Source organism: Melospiza georgiana, chromosome 9, assembly GCF_028018845.1.
Source record: "Melospiza georgiana isolate bMelGeo1 chromosome 9, bMelGeo1.pri, whole genome shotgun sequence".
NCBI classification, from domain to species: Eukaryota; Metazoa; Chordata; class Aves; order Passeriformes; family Passerellidae; genus Melospiza; species Melospiza georgiana.
Window position 1 is genome coordinate 10,381,410 of NC_080438.1, and position 16,359 is coordinate 10,397,768.

At 37.3% G+C, this 16,359-nt stretch overlaps 1 long non-coding RNA gene across 6 annotated transcripts in view; it reads right to left on the minus strand.

Annotated features, from left to right (window-relative positions):
- Positions 1 to 16,359, minus strand: part of LOC131087127 (uncharacterized) — a 61,122-nt gene that overhangs the window by 11,729 nt on the left and 33,034 nt on the right. For 5 of the 6 annotated variants that reach the window (XR_009114842.1, XR_009114839.1, XR_009114840.1 and 2 more), the window contains 2 exons: positions 13,653 to 13,771; positions 2,188 to 2,311 (listed from right to left, as the gene is read on the minus strand). This is a non-coding gene — a long non-coding RNA (uncharacterized LOC131087127). The remainder of the gene's footprint in view (positions 1 to 2,187; positions 2,312 to 13,652; positions 13,772 to 16,359) is intronic. The other variant, XR_009114841.1, reaches the window with a different exon arrangement.

The window sequence follows — 16,359 nt, forward strand, 5'->3', positions numbered from 1 at the left end:
GGAGTCAGAGGTTTGCATATGTGCATATCAGGAAATCTAACTTTTTGCTTTCTAGAGAATTCCTTACCAGGCTTTTTAAAACAATACATTACTCTGAAATGGCATGCAGAGAATTTCAAAAGGACCAAGGGATTTAAAAATTCTCCTTCCCTGACGCTCAGGGGAATTGCTTCTGATAATCCCAGTGCTTTTCTTTTGTACATCACTGAAGATTGAAATCTGAGTGTAGGAATATCACAGAAATCTGTTCAATGCCTTGCAGCTTGTCTCTCAGGTGAACAGTGTGCAGTAGCCTAAGATACTTTAGTTCTACACATGGTGAGAGTGTGGTGCAAACACCAAAGCTGTGGGTTCAATCCTCTATGGGTTTGTTCACTCAGGTGGGACTTGCTGATCCTGGCGAGTCCCTTCCCATCCAGAATATTCTGAGATATAAAAACTCCTTCTTTGTAGTAATCACAGTTGAGTAGCATAGAACTCAATATAAGCCCATTAAGAGACATCCAAGTCAGATGTTAATGACAGATGTCTCAATTTCCCTTTCCCCTCTCTGAGCATGTTCTCTGCTTTGCTCTCATTATCTCATTTTGCTTTGCTTGCTCTTTCATTTTGATCTGTTACTGTTTAATGAGTATCAAATGTCTTCAAATAACGGGTGCTGACTTTGAGGGTAGTTTCAAATTTTGGTTCAGACTTCTGCCTGTGGTTCTCATTGGGTGCATTTGAGTTCTTAGATCTAAATCTTAAAATTCCTTTTCACTTGGATACTCTTATTCATGCCAAATACTTTTTAATCTTCAGTCATCCCATGTCCCCATCTCATGAAAAATATATGGTCCTTCTTAGTCTTGTATAACCAAAAGTATTGGAAAATGTGGAATCTAAAAACCCAGCATATCTAGGGAGAAGAGAGCATAAGACTCTTCTTTAAATAAAAAAACCTTTGAAATACATTAAAACACATAGACAGCTATGCCTGTCCTGCATTTACACTTCAGTTATTCAATGACATCACAAAATCAGAGCTGATCATGAATGAATCGACAGAATAGCCTTCGACCTCTTTACTCAGAAACTGCCTTGAATACATTACAACCCTGAGGGAGAGAAATATTACTTTAAGTGGATTATAGGAAAAAGCATGTAACTGTGTTCCATTTTTTCCATCTAGGAGGCTCCTATGTATTACTTGTCTGTAAATGGAGCTAATTTTCTATTTTCAGTAGCTGTGGTCACATGCAGTTGAAAAGACGAAGTGAGAAAGTGGGTTGGGCTTGTAATGCATTTAAGAATCCTTGCTTTTATTGGGCCTATGCCAAGTAAACCAAATGTGTAGGGATTAGCTCCTAAAGCACATTGCAGGTGATTTCAGGCAAATGGAAAGAAAGTTACACTGTGGGAATTGGAGAGACTGTGCTTGCTGGTCTGGTATAGTCCAGAAAGATTTTTTTTTTCTTTTTCCTCCTTTTTCTCTGCATTTCCTCCTCTACTGAGGATATAAACCAACCTTATTTGTCTTCCTTTCTAGTTTACCAAAGTGTGAGTCTGTAAACATGTCCCCATGCTGACAAGTAAATGTTTTTCTGCAAAATTTTACAGAGCACAAGCTGTAAAAGCTGTATATCTCATCAGTTAATGAATGGTGACGTTCAGCACAAAACACGTCTGCTTCTCTCAAATGGTCAGCAGTTCTCCATACAGAGCTGTGGTGGGCAATTGAAGTTTTCAGTGTTCAAAACCCCTTAAGTGCAGTGAATGAATATAAATCCAATGTCTTATAGTTAGAAATAATCATTGGAATTTTGCAGTTCCTGAGTGGAATTAGGAATAGTTCCACTGGTCAAAACCAATCTGATCTTTTCAGATTATACCATATCTCATGAAAATGAACAATTAATAGTCTTGCTTGCATTATGGCTTCTTTTTGTCTAATACTTTTATATATATTATAGATATTTGGCAGAGTTGCATAGTCAGAAGCTGAATGATGAAGAGAGTCTGCATTCTCTTGGCTTTGGTATTCTGCCCAGGATTTTTGCCTCACAATCCTTATTTGAAGAAAAAAAAAAAAAAGAATAGGTCTTAAGCCCCAAAACTACTTTATTTCTTATTCTTTCTTGTGCTGTCTTGAGCATTTGTATAGCACTAGTATCAATTATTCAATCAGTGTCTTTGAAAAGCACCTACCAGGCTGCCAGATTCCTGTTGCAGAGAAGCTAGATGGTGCCAGAAATCAGTCACTCTGCTAAATATTGCTGCTGGCTCCACTCCCCGTCTCTCAGAGTCGGTAGAAGTCTAATCTACTGTTCTCCTGTGAAAAGATGGCAGGATGTAAAAATGCCATGTGAAGTTGCTGTTATGTAACAAATGTTTTGCCATCCTGCATGGTTAAGGAGTTAAACTGGTCTCCGGTCTTAAAGTGTGGGTATCTTCTGTTACATGGAATGCTTTTATGTTCAGCTGATGTGGTATTTGTCCTTTAATTCTTCACTTGCCAGACCTTTAGCTCTGTGATTTTAGAAATTCCTCTGTTTTAAAGAACTGGTTTGCTTGCAGTCAAGTATAAGTAAGGCAGATATCACACTGCCTTGCACATGCACAGAAAACCACCCAGCAGAGTTCCCATAAAGCAGTTCATCTACCCCAGCATTCACCACCCAGATGATGCATGTGCACAGTTGCCATGCTGAAAATTAAAATGGTGTAATATTAAAATTATCTCGGAAAAAGTAATGCTGATGGCAAATGTGCAAACAAATTTGTTCATAATTGCGAATGTATCTTCATGGCATTTCCAGTTTTTATAGAATCCAGGGACCTTTCTAAAAATGCTAAGAGCCATTTGTTTGTATAAGAAGAAATAGAATTAATTTTTCAATCTCACTTAAATTATGCAGATAGTTTTTAGTAGGCATTTAAAACAATCACAACAAAATTAGCCTACTGTAAGACTGATCAAGCTGCTGTATTTCTGTTAAATGTGCCCTACAGCTGGGTTAGGTGCTTAATTGGCACGCAGTACCAAAATAAAAAATCTGAATGCTTAAAACAGCCCATTCAGGGCTTGTCTCACCATGGAGGAGCCCAAAGCCACTGGGCACAAAGATATCTGCCAGACAACTTCTCTGTTGGGTGGGCCAGGCTGGAGCTGAGCCCCCCTCTGCAGAGGTGCCCTGCAGCTCCCTTCCCCTCTGCTTTCTGCTCCTCTCAGCAGGCATCAGAGCAATCCTAAACATGAGGGAAAATGGTGTCTCCATTACCAGGTGTATTCTCTATTGCCAAATCAGTGTTTGAATTGCTCTTTGCTTCTTGAGGAAACATTTGGGAGCACCCCTCAGTCACAATATCTTGTTGTAGCTGGGGGTGTGTTTAGGTTTGGAATCCAAGGTCTGTGCCCTGGGTGGGTATGTGATTTCTTCAGAGGGAGGCAGTAAAAGTGCCTGCTCCTTTGTCAATTGGCAGAGAAGTGTTTTCAGGGCCAAATTCCAGGAGAGAATTTCTGGCCATATTGTTATAAGGCCAGCAAAAGTTTAAAGGCTGCAGTTGTAGGTCTCTGGCTCTCATTAGTCCCCCAAATAGTTTAGGAGGATTACCTTCAACCTGCTGGCTTCTGAGAGTATTTTTCTGTGTGCAGTTTTTTAGGCAGCTCTACGTATTGCCTAGATATAAATCTCTGTGGATATTTTGGGTATGGATGCTTGGCAGATAACTGCAGTGTTTAGCTGATCTTTGAGTTCAGAACTTTGGTTGCTCTATTTCCAGGACTCTTCTAATTAGGAAATGGCTGCAATGACTGTGGGTTGACTCCTCTTGTCCTTAACTAGGAAGCTAATGTATTCTTTGCTGGGTGTTGTGCTTTCCTCCTAGGTCTAAGTTGATATTGCTCCTTCTGCTGAAATGACAGCTCCTGGGTGAGGTGTGACACTGCACAACTGAGAAATCTGCATGCAGGATGTGTTTTCTCCAGCTCCACAGTTTTCCAGGAAGAGGTTTAGCAGGTAAACCAGAACCCCAAAATCTGTTTCCATTATCAAAAAGCTTAGCTTCAACTGCTAATTCTGGAAATATAAAGGCATGAGCCCAGTATTTATGCATATGACTTTGATAGCTGAAAATGTTAGCACGTGAATTTGAGGGTCTGAAAAGGATTTTTAGAATGCAAATTAACTTTTTGCTAAATCTTACTCTGAAAATTAAACCTGAGAATATAAATGAAAATAATATTTATATGTAGCAAACTGTAGGGTTTATTAATCTGTCAACAAGACAGACAAAACCAGAAGGCTTGTTGCATCTTACGGTTTTTTTTGGAGATAAAATGTTGGAAAACAGCTCCGAGATAAATTTCTTGTTTAAAGATTATTAATGTGGAGAATTACTAGTGGGAACAACCTATGACATTTAAGGCAGTTTTTCTCCTTTGATAACCTTTATTTCGGATGCTATAATTTACCTTTAATGTAAGAGAGTTTTAGCCTTTCCTATCTGCAAAGCTGAACCTTAAAAAGTGCAATTTTCTTCTATTCTGTGTATGTCAACTTGAGTTGGCCTAATTAAAGGAGTACTTTGCTTTTCAGGTGGGGATTTCCTAAGGTATTTTCCTTTTAAATTGACTTTGAAAGAAGTGAACTGAGTTTTGAGCTTCCTTACTCATGTTTGACTGCTTTATTACTGAAACTTTATGCTGATTTTTGTTTATAGTTCAGAAGATCATGTAATTGAAATTAATTTAGTTACTCTTCTCTAGATGCCTTTTGGGCATAGTTGGAAAAACTACTTGAACAAATGCTATAGTATGAATCTTGCTGACTTTCATTTGATTTTGCATTCGTTACTTTGAGACAAGGAGAACAAAGGTTGCTTATGTAAAATGAGAGCACAAAAACATGGCAAACATGCCTATTCTTGTGAGAGGTGTGGTGTGTAATAGCTTATGATGAGGTGCATTTGAAGAGTTATTATGACTAAAAAGATGCTGCCTAATACACAGGTCTGGAAGAACTACTGCTTCTGAATGTGTTTTCCCCCTTTACTTTCCTGCTTCTCCTCCCACTGCACCACCATTCTGCATTTTCCCTTCATGGGGGAGGGAGTTTGTAGGGGAAAACTGGCTGCCAACAGAAGCGTGATTCCAGCTGGACTCTAAAGATAAAACTCAAAAATATGTTGCAGAAATACACTGGAAAAAGGGAAATAATAGCCTTGGGAGCGCTCTCTGTTGTGAACTGTGGCAGCTGGGCAATTGCATTGCAAGGGGTTATGTGTCTGTGGCTTATGACTAGCTGGTAATTATAAACTGAAGATAATTCAGTGCACTATTTATATAATTTCTTGTTGAAATTTTCATGGATGTTCACTTGTGATTCTGTTTAGGTTTGGCATTTTCATCATATTGCATTTACAGATTTTCCTGCTTTTCTTAGCAGGAAATTTTCATAATTTGGGAAAATTATGATCAGAAAGCTTTTCCTATATTAGGTATTTTCTCAGGACCAGAATGCAAGTATAGATTTTTCTGTGAGTTCGGAAATTTTTTTTCTTTTGGAGTTGGTTTAGGTTTCTTTGCTCTTCAGTATTCTCTCCATATTTCTTCAACTCAAACATAGGCTCTTAATAATGAAAACTGATCATGTTTCATGTGCCAGATATTTGATTGAAAATGTTTGTCCAAACCTGCAGCTTAAAAAGAGGTGTCTGGATGAACAGCAAAACAGAATTGTGCTAATTCATGTTCCCTCCAGAAGCTATCTAATCATCTGATTAAAAAAGTAATTAATTATTGAACTGATATGCAAACTCTTTCTACTGTAGTATCTTAATTTTTACTCAAATTTACTTAAATTTATTTGCTTTTCATATCATTAAATCTATAACAGTATTTAAAAATCATAGATGTGGTAGGCCTGCTGCAAGTTTCTCTACAACCCTATGGATCTGAGTGACGGTGAGCAGTGAAAAGTGGGGACAGGAGGAATAGTTTCTACCTCCTTGTGTCCCCATCAGTCCCATCACATGTCCCTGAACATAGGTGGCTGCTTCTTGACTCTGCAAGGAAATGATTAAACGTGTGCAGCTGGATTTTGGTCTGTAGAAATTAAGCATTCCAGACAGTCAGGCTATCATGGTATGCAAGTTGGAATTAGAAGATGTGGTTGAAAGAGTTTATCTGGAGGAACCAGGGAAATGGCTGAAAAATTTCTAACTCATGAATACACAGAAATATTTTATCAGGAAATTGAAAATTTGGTTACCAAGAACATGACTGAGTGTTAACTGGTCTGAATAAAAGAGGGTCTTTGAGACACAATATAATAGATTTCTCTGATGGTCACGAGTGGAAAAGGATTTTTACTGTGTCAAATATTTTTGTTTGCTGGACTTCACAGAGCAAAAACTTTCTATGTAGTTGAGAGGAAAAGAAAAATATTTTTGTATTGCTTTTTGTAAAGGCTTATTTGTATCAGCACTCCATCAATAATATCTGCTAAACATTTAATTTTGTGTTTTTCTATACAAGTATTGAAGAACACATGCTTTGGAAATGTAATACACTCATTTTTTTGTGATACATCCTGAATTGTGTAAGAAAATGGTGTTTTCCTTCCATTTAAAAGGAAAAAGATATAAAAAAATTACAACAAGGTGTAAAATGGAATGCATGCAATCATTAATATCCTTGAAACGCTTGGAAATCCGTAGTCTAATGTGGGACTTGTGACTTGTAAGAGGGAATGCAGAGGGTACTGATCATTTTCAATTTGTTTTTTGTTCAAATGGAGTCCACTTCCTCTTGTCAGTGAATTTCCTGTTGCCTCACCAATAGCACATATCAGTAAGTTTAAAAATGGGCCTGATATCCCAGTTTGGAGCACAGGGTAGAGTAAAAGGTATTCTAGTTTTCCCAAGTTCTTTCATTCTATACCTGAAACACAGGTTACAGCCAGCTGATTTTGAGTAAGAATGAAATGCTTGCCAGGCAATACCACATCTTTTGAAAAGATGTGTGAAGAGAATATCTGGTATTTAACCCTTATTTAAAGGTCAGAGATCAAGTTTACTGAATCCACTAAAGGAGGCAAACTCTATGCAGAAGATCTCCTGGTTTTGAGAATTCAAACTATGTATCTCTTAATAGATTCTTTTGGGGGGATTGTCACATTCAAGAGCTTACAAACAGTGAGTTGTTCCAGGGCTATCTCTGGGCTAAACAGTATGTCTTCAAAGCAGGTTTTGAAAAGGGCCTGATGTTCCTTCACTGTCCTCTTAGTGAAGTTAAATGGAAATTTCGGTGCTGAGTTTAGAAAAGGATGTGCAAGGAGGACTTTCTGTGTGAATTGTCCGAACAAACCGTCAGTACTTGGAATGAATCTAGTCTAGGATGGCTCCATCAACTCCTTAAGAGCTTTTGAGGTAGTTGTGAATGACATGAATTGAAAAGAAATTAAATATTAGTGGGGCATTGATAAAAATATGGTCAGATTCAAAAACTGAGAGTATCTGCAAAGGATCATCCATATCAAGATTTGGTGATCGTGCCAAGTCACCTAACACACAATTATCTAATGGTCTAGTGTAAATTGAGTGCATTTAGCAGTAGTTACCATGGGTAGTATCTGACATACCACATCTGTTTCTTTTCACAAAGGAGAACACATGTCACAAAGAATAGTTAAATGTTACAGCTAAAATGTGCTTTTCTTCCAATTCAGTCACTGGCTAATATAAGGTCCTATGTACATTTTTTATCACATAAGTATATAAAATTTTGCCTTGTATTATTACTGACATGTGAGGAGAGCCTGCTATCTTCCGTCTTGATGATACTTCAGATTTGGACAAGTCACCCAGCACAGGGTAAGGCCAGGTTTTGCTTGGGTTTGAGTAGCACACTGGGCTAGGTGAGGGACTGAGGTCCCTTCCAACCTCACTTATGTCCAGTGTCTCGGTATCTGAATGATACTGAGCTCTCTGTTCTGAAGGTCAGGAATAGCAAATGTATCCTTTTGATTATTGACACATGAAAAAAACCCCAAACATTTGCGATCTTCCTATGTATGCGTGAATTTCTCCAATGCCTACAGTGGGGTGGCCTTTTGCTGTGGTTTGACTGTGAGAAAGGATGAGTGAAAAGCTGGGTGGAATTTTGTTATGCTTCCATAGTCCTCTGTCCAATGCCAAATCATTGTAACTTGGGATGATATTGAAAATGGAGTGTAGGAGGAGATAAATCACATCACATTGAGGGGGAAAACAAAGAAATAAAGAAGCTACATTGCTAAGATATTAAAAGTTTTCTCATTTAGAAAAAAGTGAGCTAATTTCAAGATTTTGTAAGAAAATTGTAGGCTGCTTTGTCTTCCTTGGCTCAGAAGAAGCAATTGTAAAAGTTTAGTTGAATTGTTAAATATATTCAGTTGCCCTAGATGTTCTTGGCAAGTTGAGAACACGCACAAAAGTTTTCATGAATTCCTGATATTTAGCTTTTCTGAATTGAGACTATGCCTTTAATAAGTAAAAATCAATGCTGGTTTGCATGTGGCATTAAAAATGGGCCAATACAGAATAAAATTAGCTGACTAACTTAAGATTGTGCAATTTTTTCTTAATGTGAATACTTTGAGAATCTGAGTGCTTGAAATGATGAATTACACATGCAGAAAGTAGGAAATAATGGAATCTTGAAGATTGTTCCATATATAAATATTTCATCTCAAATGAAGATTGTCCATTTGAGGGCTACAAGCAGCAGACCAGCTTATGGGAGCAGATGTCTCCCCACACACCCCTCAGGAGTTTCTTGACCTTGAAATAGCTTGCTTGAAGCTTTTGAGATTGAAAAAAGTTTTAAATGCTGGCTAAAATTCTGAATTTAGTACCCAGCTCTTCAGTAACTTGCTATGACCAGTTTAGCTTTTTATTAGTATAATTTAGAAAAAGAAGTGTTTCTGATTTAGTCATGAAATTATTCAGTAATGTCAATATATTTTCTTTTAAGGTTCTGTCAAATAATTAGTTGTTATTTAATCAATATTTGTCATTGTGAATAACTGTATGTAAAGGTCAATACATGCAATATCATGGTTCTGGGAAACAGTATTTCAGTAAATATTAAATACTTCACTGGAAGTAAATACAAAAAATACCTAATATTCAAAATAACCCAAAAGAAATGAGAAATCCCACCTGTTATATTTTAGAAATTAATTTGAAGCATATTATTTTTGACTCCCTAGCCATATTCTGTATTTTCATTTTAAGTTCTCAATGACTTTATCTGCCTCTGTACTGTTTGTACGTCTAAGAATTTCATTGCTGTAAACAGGAGACGTGGATATGTGATGAATGAAGTGTTGCAGCTGCCTGAGTAAGAAATTTTTGTGGAGCTAAAGATAGACTTGTCTCTTGTATCTATCCTTTGGCAGAGAAAAAGGGTGATTGAAGAGAAGTAGAGTATATGAAAGCACAGCTAAAACACAGACACACTGACATTATAATACAGTGTCTCATCGGGTGATGTGGTGTTTTGACTACATGGCTGCAGCAGGTCTATAATTTAAATGCCATTAATGGCACACAAAACAATAGTGTGGAGACAGGAATACTGTAAAATCTCTGGGTCTGTACTTAAAATGCAGATGAAATAACCCTTTGAACTTGTAATGCCAAGTGTGTCCAAAGTTACCATTCTTCCATGAGGAAAGCAGTTTGTTTTTGTGGTGCTTTATGTCTTCTTCTCCTAGCACAGACATTTTCTGTTTAGATTGCTTGGCTTGTGTCACTGCAAAAATCCCAGGCCAAGGGGGGCTGGTTCTATTTTGCCTCACTCATGTCCAGTTCACACATTCGGTACAGAATTCACTATTGTCAATAGTCATGACTGTGTTTTCTTTGTGCTCGTTGTCTTTTGAATATGCTTCTTTATCCTTTTCCTAGAGTCACACACAGCACTAGTTTCACCAGAATCTCTTGGTGCTCAGCTGTAACAGAGTTACACATAGTCCTGTGACTGAACCCCAGCTATAATATCTCATTTGTTTCCACTTGGCTGTTGTAATGTTTTCTACTGCTTAAACTTCTTGTCCTTTCCCTTGCTCCCTTTTTTCCTTTTTCTTTCATGACCCCATTTAAAATTGTATCTGACTTAATTTTTTCTTATTCAATTTAACTGTGTGTAAGCACATGTTTCTGTACCCTCACAGATTTAATGCACCTTGGTGTAATGTTTGCTCTAATTATTTGCCAAATTGGAGTGAGTCTTTCCAGAAACAGTTCCTGATCTTTGAAAACCTTAAAAAACGTATACAATATGTTAATTGTGAAGCTTTTTTCAGAGCATATTTCAAAGGAGGAGAAGAAATGCTATGTAAGTAAAACTCGTTTAAAGTGCTCCCTCCACCACTTCTAACAGGAGACTGTTACAATAGTTGCATTATTTCTTTATCCTGATCAAATGCCTTTGTAAATCTCACTTAGGCTTTTTCTCCCCCCCTTTAAACTGGTTCACTGTGTAGGTCTGGTACTATACCATGTAAATACTTAGCTGTTCCTAATTTTGGCTAAGTGGATGAACTCCTTCAAAATATTCATGCAGTGTTAACAAAACTTAATGCCAATTTATACTCCATGAACTATAACAAAATATTAAAAGTTGTTAAAGGTGTAGGTATGGAATTTCAGCAAAGTGGTTTCTCTTTATAGTCCAAGTCTCAAATTTGAATGTGGGTAGTTAGGTATGCCTTTCTTTTCTCACTTAAAAACAAATAATACATAATATTCAAAGCATATGGAGTAGACATGGATCTACTTAATACTGAAAGTAAATAGAATTGAAGAAGAATAATTAATTTATTCTTATTAATTTTGTATTAATTTAGCAACTTTGCATCTTAGCAGAAGTAATTTATTGGGCATTTTCTTTATCTAGTGTGTCTCAAGTGTATAGAAACAGGGTCTTTCAAGTCTGTGATCATCAAAATGGCTTTCTACTAAACCTGTGCATTCATAGAACAGCTCAGGTTCTTCCAAAATAGCAATGTTAATATGTACAAAGATGGAATCTTGTGAATGTTTTGATCTTGGAAGGAATCTTGATCAGAACAGTCAAAAAATACAAAATGGTACAATTGGCTAACAGAAAGCAATTGTCTTTGTTTATTTCTTTCTCAGTGTAGTGGGTTCAGTGCTGGCTCAGCCTACTTGGTTTTTCCCTTAACCAAAACCCAAGCCACTTCAAACCACTGCATTCAATAATATTAATAAAGAAACATTTTATGTAGGCCACTATTCCTGGCTACTGCAATCAGTACTTTTCAGTTTTGTCTGAAGTGAAGCTAATAATTTGTCTTGCACTTGTTGCCACAAACTCTGAAGAGCAACATGAAACCAAAGCAGAATTTCAGAGAAGTAATAGATAGCATTTACCCAAACTTGTTTTTAGTTAGATAAGAGTATGAGTTAGTGAAATAACTCTCCTTAGTGATAGGTTTGGTAAAATCAGTCTTAATTATCACACTGTTTTCCTACCTAGGAAATAATTTCTGGATTGCGATTTAAATATAGAGTAAATCTGCACAATTTCTCCGTGTCAGAAAAATACACTATGCACTTTGACAAATTTTCCCTTATACCTTGTACACAAGTAATTTCTTCAGTACCAGGTTGTTGTTAGTTTTCTGTGATCAGCCCCAAGTATATTTTATAACCTGAGCACAGTTCATTTCCTGATGTAGCAGTGCAGTCCCAGCTGCCCTCACACGAACAGAATTCCAGATGTTCCTGTTTTGCTCTATGGAGCAGTGTTGTAATTGTTGGACAGCAAGGATACAATTTGGCTCTCTGATAATGCTGTATCTGTAGAAATAATTTCACTGTGGCTGTAGGAATGTGTGTATATATTAGGAAGGAAACTCTATTATGGATTTCAGTCTTTAAATGCATTCATATGGCCCAGGTGATTGCAAGAACCACTTGGATGTAAGAATACCATTATGACATTTTAAGTGTCATGTAAGGAAGGAATTAGCCATTATCTAAAGCAGTGTACATGGTAACACAGCCAGTGATTTGAACCTGTCATTCATTTAATAATTCACATTGGAAAAGGCATGTGAGATCATTGTGTCCAACAGCAAACCTAACACTGCCAGGTCTACTACTTAAATCTTGTCCCAGAGCACCATGTGTGCATGTCTTTTAAGTACCTCTAGGGATGGTGACTTCATCACTTCTCTGGGAACCCTTCTCCAATGCTTGACAGGCTTTTTGGTGGAGAATTTTTTCCTAATATCAAATCTAAATGACCCCTGGTGCAACTTGAGGCCATTTTCTCTTATCCTATCACTCGTTACTTGGGAAAAAAGGACACTTGATACTCAGATATGCTCTGCTTCAGCCTCCTGTAAGGTACTTATAGAGAGTGATAAATTCTCCCCTGGGCCTCCAGACTTCATAATCCCAGTTCCCTCAGTTTCTCCTGGATGGACTTGGGCTCTAGACCCTCCAATTTAATCATGCAACTGCTTGCTCCAGTCACGATTACAGTTTTTATCTATGTAAGAGTTTCTGGATATTCAGCTTCGGTGTTTCTCCTGCTGTTTCATGAAACTGTTTTTATAGGAGACTAAAAGCTTAATAAAGCTTGGAGTCAGTAAAAACAAAGCATGTGAGATCACCTTTAGTTGTGGTTGTTCCCATATTTTTGGTATTATTTCAGAATATGTCCTACTATGGTCAAATGTGCATCTGTTCAAATTTCTTGAATGTATTCATGACTGGGTTGGAGGCTGGTCCTGGGTTCCTTTCACACTTAATAGCTCCATTAAATACTGTGAGTATTCTGGTTGTGAGTTATCCCATTTTAAATCATCTCTACAGAATATTTAAATGCCTTGGTGATCAATTGGTTAGGGCAGAAATCTTCTCATGTACCAATTATAGTTGCCACTTGTGGCAGAAAAGATCAAATGGGAATTATTTGTATTCTGAAACTCTCTGTGGCCATTTCTATTTTCCAAATTGGCTTAGGCTGAAAATTACTTTTTTAGCAAAATTTAGCAAGACAGATTCTTGATTTCATGTGATGATACTGATGTTTTATTGTAATAGGAATTTGTAATCAAGGTTATAGAAACTGTTAACAGTATGCAGTTCTGCCTTCAGGATAAGAAAAATGGTGATGATTCCTGGAATCCTACTTTGTGGGAGAAAGATTGGAGGGGCTAAAAACATGAACTTAGGAGTGTGGAGAAAAGGATCTTCTCTCCCTTCTGGGCATGTAGAGTTGAACATTCCGTTTGCTTTGTGGTCTAGGTTTATTACTAAACTCTTGAGCAGGCCTGAAGGCATTTCCTAAATGAGACTGCAGCTACACAGCTTTTAAACTCAATTAGCCCTCTCTCCTGTGCTCTGCATGCCCTGTCAGTTCTAATGGGCTTGGCTTGGCTCTGTGAGAAAGGGAAGGTGTGGGGGTCTGCACAACCAGCCCCCTTCTTCCCCCAGACTGGGTGCAATTCCCACATCTTATTGTGGCCCTTGGACAGCAGCAATTTAAAGGTTCTCCAGAATGTTAAAATGTTAATTTTGCCTGAGGAGGAAGGCTGGAGAAAAAAATGGGTAGTCATTCAACAGCAAAGAAACAAGTTAGCTTCTACTACCTGATGTGAGACTCCTTCATGGTGGAAGGAATGCCAAACTGGGCTGGACTTTGTGTCATATCAACAGAATGGGCTGGCCCAGTGTCTTTGTTCCACAGTGATCTTCCGAGTCTTGTGGTCTGCAAAATGCAAACATGAGAGAAAGCAATCCTGTCACAACTAATGGCAAAAGAAGTGTCTTAAGAAAATTGCTATTCCCAGGAATACAGATTAGAGTGCATTAAATAGAGGGGTAGAAATTATATATTACCATTTTAAAAAGTAACAAAAATAAAGACAAAACACCTAATGACTACCTTATGGAAAATCCCATTTGTTAGTCTTCAGGCACAAGAAAATATTTGACCTGTTTTGAGCAGCAGTGTTTTTATAACATGCTTCTGTTGGATAGAAATCTTTTTTCCCTTCTCTGTTTGATCTAAAAGTCCAACTGTGTTAGTTTATAAAATTAATGTAATGCATTAAGCTTGTAATATGATTAAAGGTATTACCAGAACTTTATAGAAGTTTTTTTGTTTTTCTCATTCTGTTGGTTGCAGTTCTATGCAAAGCTGTAACTACAACTGGTTGAAAACTTAATATTTTTTTTCCTCTCTGGGGAAAATGCAGGAGGTTTTGAAGAAATTAATATTTTAATGGAAGTTTTTCTGGGAAGGCCTTTTGTGTGAGGAAAGGAAAAAAAGCCCCCTTGCTGCCCTAGAAGGGTTGATGGCCTGGTGTTTTGGTGTGCATCCAAAATGTCAGAGCTCTGTTGTCTTTGGAGAAGGGCTTGGAAACCTGGGTTTCTGATATTTTCTGTAGAAGTCTTGATGATCAGATTATCTATCTGGCAAGTGATCGTGCTGCCTATGTTTTCTCCTCCTCTTTCTTTTATAAGCTCCTTTTCCCAAAAGAAAGTTAAAATAACTTAGACATACTTCCCTTTAGTCTAATAATAAAATTTCAAAAATCTTTTTATCGCTCTGAGAAAGGAATATTATTTTCTGATCTGTCTTAACAGTAATGCATAGATCCATTGTTCGTGTTGTCCAGTAATGAGAAAAGTATGATAAGGATATATTTTGCTCCTAGTAATGAAATTGAAGCAACTGTATGTAAGGAGGATGCTGTGGCTGGAGAGCTCTGGAGCCATGGAAAATTCTTGTGTTTATTCCACTGAGTATTGCAAAGAAGCACCTTGCTGTCTGTGCACTTGTAGGTGTACTTATTTTACTTTATTTATGCATAGTGGAAAACTAGAGCTAATGTTGAAAATGTGAGAGCTTCTTTAAAAAATTCAAAACCAAACAGAAGTAAACAAGTTTGAGGGGGAAAAAACCTCTTCATAAAGCCACAGTGACTCTCTATGGAAGATGTGTCTGATGTGTCTGTGTCACAGTCTGATGTGTCTAGATCTCTTTTCCATTCATACAGAAACATGAAAAAAATCTTAGCTGCTCTGATTTACATCATCTCTTTTGAAGTGCAAATGCTAATTGAAATCAGTCAAATATCTGTCTAAAAGTATGCGTGCTAAGATACTGCCAGATCATTTTTTAATGTACTTGAATACAGATATATCTGATTTTCCCTAAAGCTTCTATCAGTGGGGGAAAAAAAGTGATCCTTGGATGATGCTCCCTTGATCCTCACTTTTATTACTTCATGTTTTAATGTTTACCACTTAAATGTGGTTTTGAATGTGCTTCTGAATCACTGTTTTGCAAAAAGAAACAGACACTGCAGTCCATCTCCAGCTGATTTCCCACCTTGCCTAAAGATTGGTGCTTTTCTCCTTTATTCTTTAGAAAAGATATTTTAAAATTAGGTTCTGCTTTCCAGATAAGCTGCTCTTCACTTTTAATTCAAGGGAACAAGAGGTAGCCATTGGTGTATGTTTGATCTCTTTGAAATATTTCAGTCTGCTATGTCATTCATTCAGATGTTTGTTGGATGGACTTGAAAGTATGCTTTGGTTGCTGTTTAGAAAAATCTAGTGCCCTGTAGGTGCAATACATGATAAAAAGAAGTAATGCCCAAGACCTATTGTGTGTGGATTGCTGCAAACTGCTTTTTCCCTTGCTGCTTTTAGCTTGCTGACCTGCAGAAAAGGTTGTCTCCATGTTTTCTTCCTGTTATCAATGTGAAATTCTTCATTTCAAGTACTTTTTCATTTTGCTTTGACCTGTTTTTATAGTTTTTAGTGCTGCCTGTTTAACACGTGTGCAGCAAACTGCTGCACTACAGAGTTCCTGCAGATGTTGGGAGCCAGTATGGCTTTTATAACTGCCTCTATAATGTTCAGTCATGGAAGCCTTGATTTAGGAAGAAGAAACCCTGTTCAATCATAGATATCTTCAAATGTCCTGACCTACACCTGGAAAAAACAGTATGGCATTTTCTTGCACTGTCTGCGTGCTGAGCTGTCTGGGATAGTTTACTTTTGTGGCTTTAAACACATTAGGTAAAGTTTGGAGCCATCCAGTAAGTGCATGTTCCAAGTTCCTTTTTGCATCTACAGCAATCCTGTTAATGTTACCTCTTTAAAATTCTTTGTTAGTAAATATTATCAGATAAAAGATTTTTGTAGTCCGTATTTCTGCTCTGAAAAAGTCCATGAAATCAACACAATCTTACCAGCTGACTTCTGAGTTTAGGTTTTCTGGGGCTTTTAGCAGGTTGTTAACAACTACAAGTATGGCATTTTTAACCTTCTGATTTGAGGGGA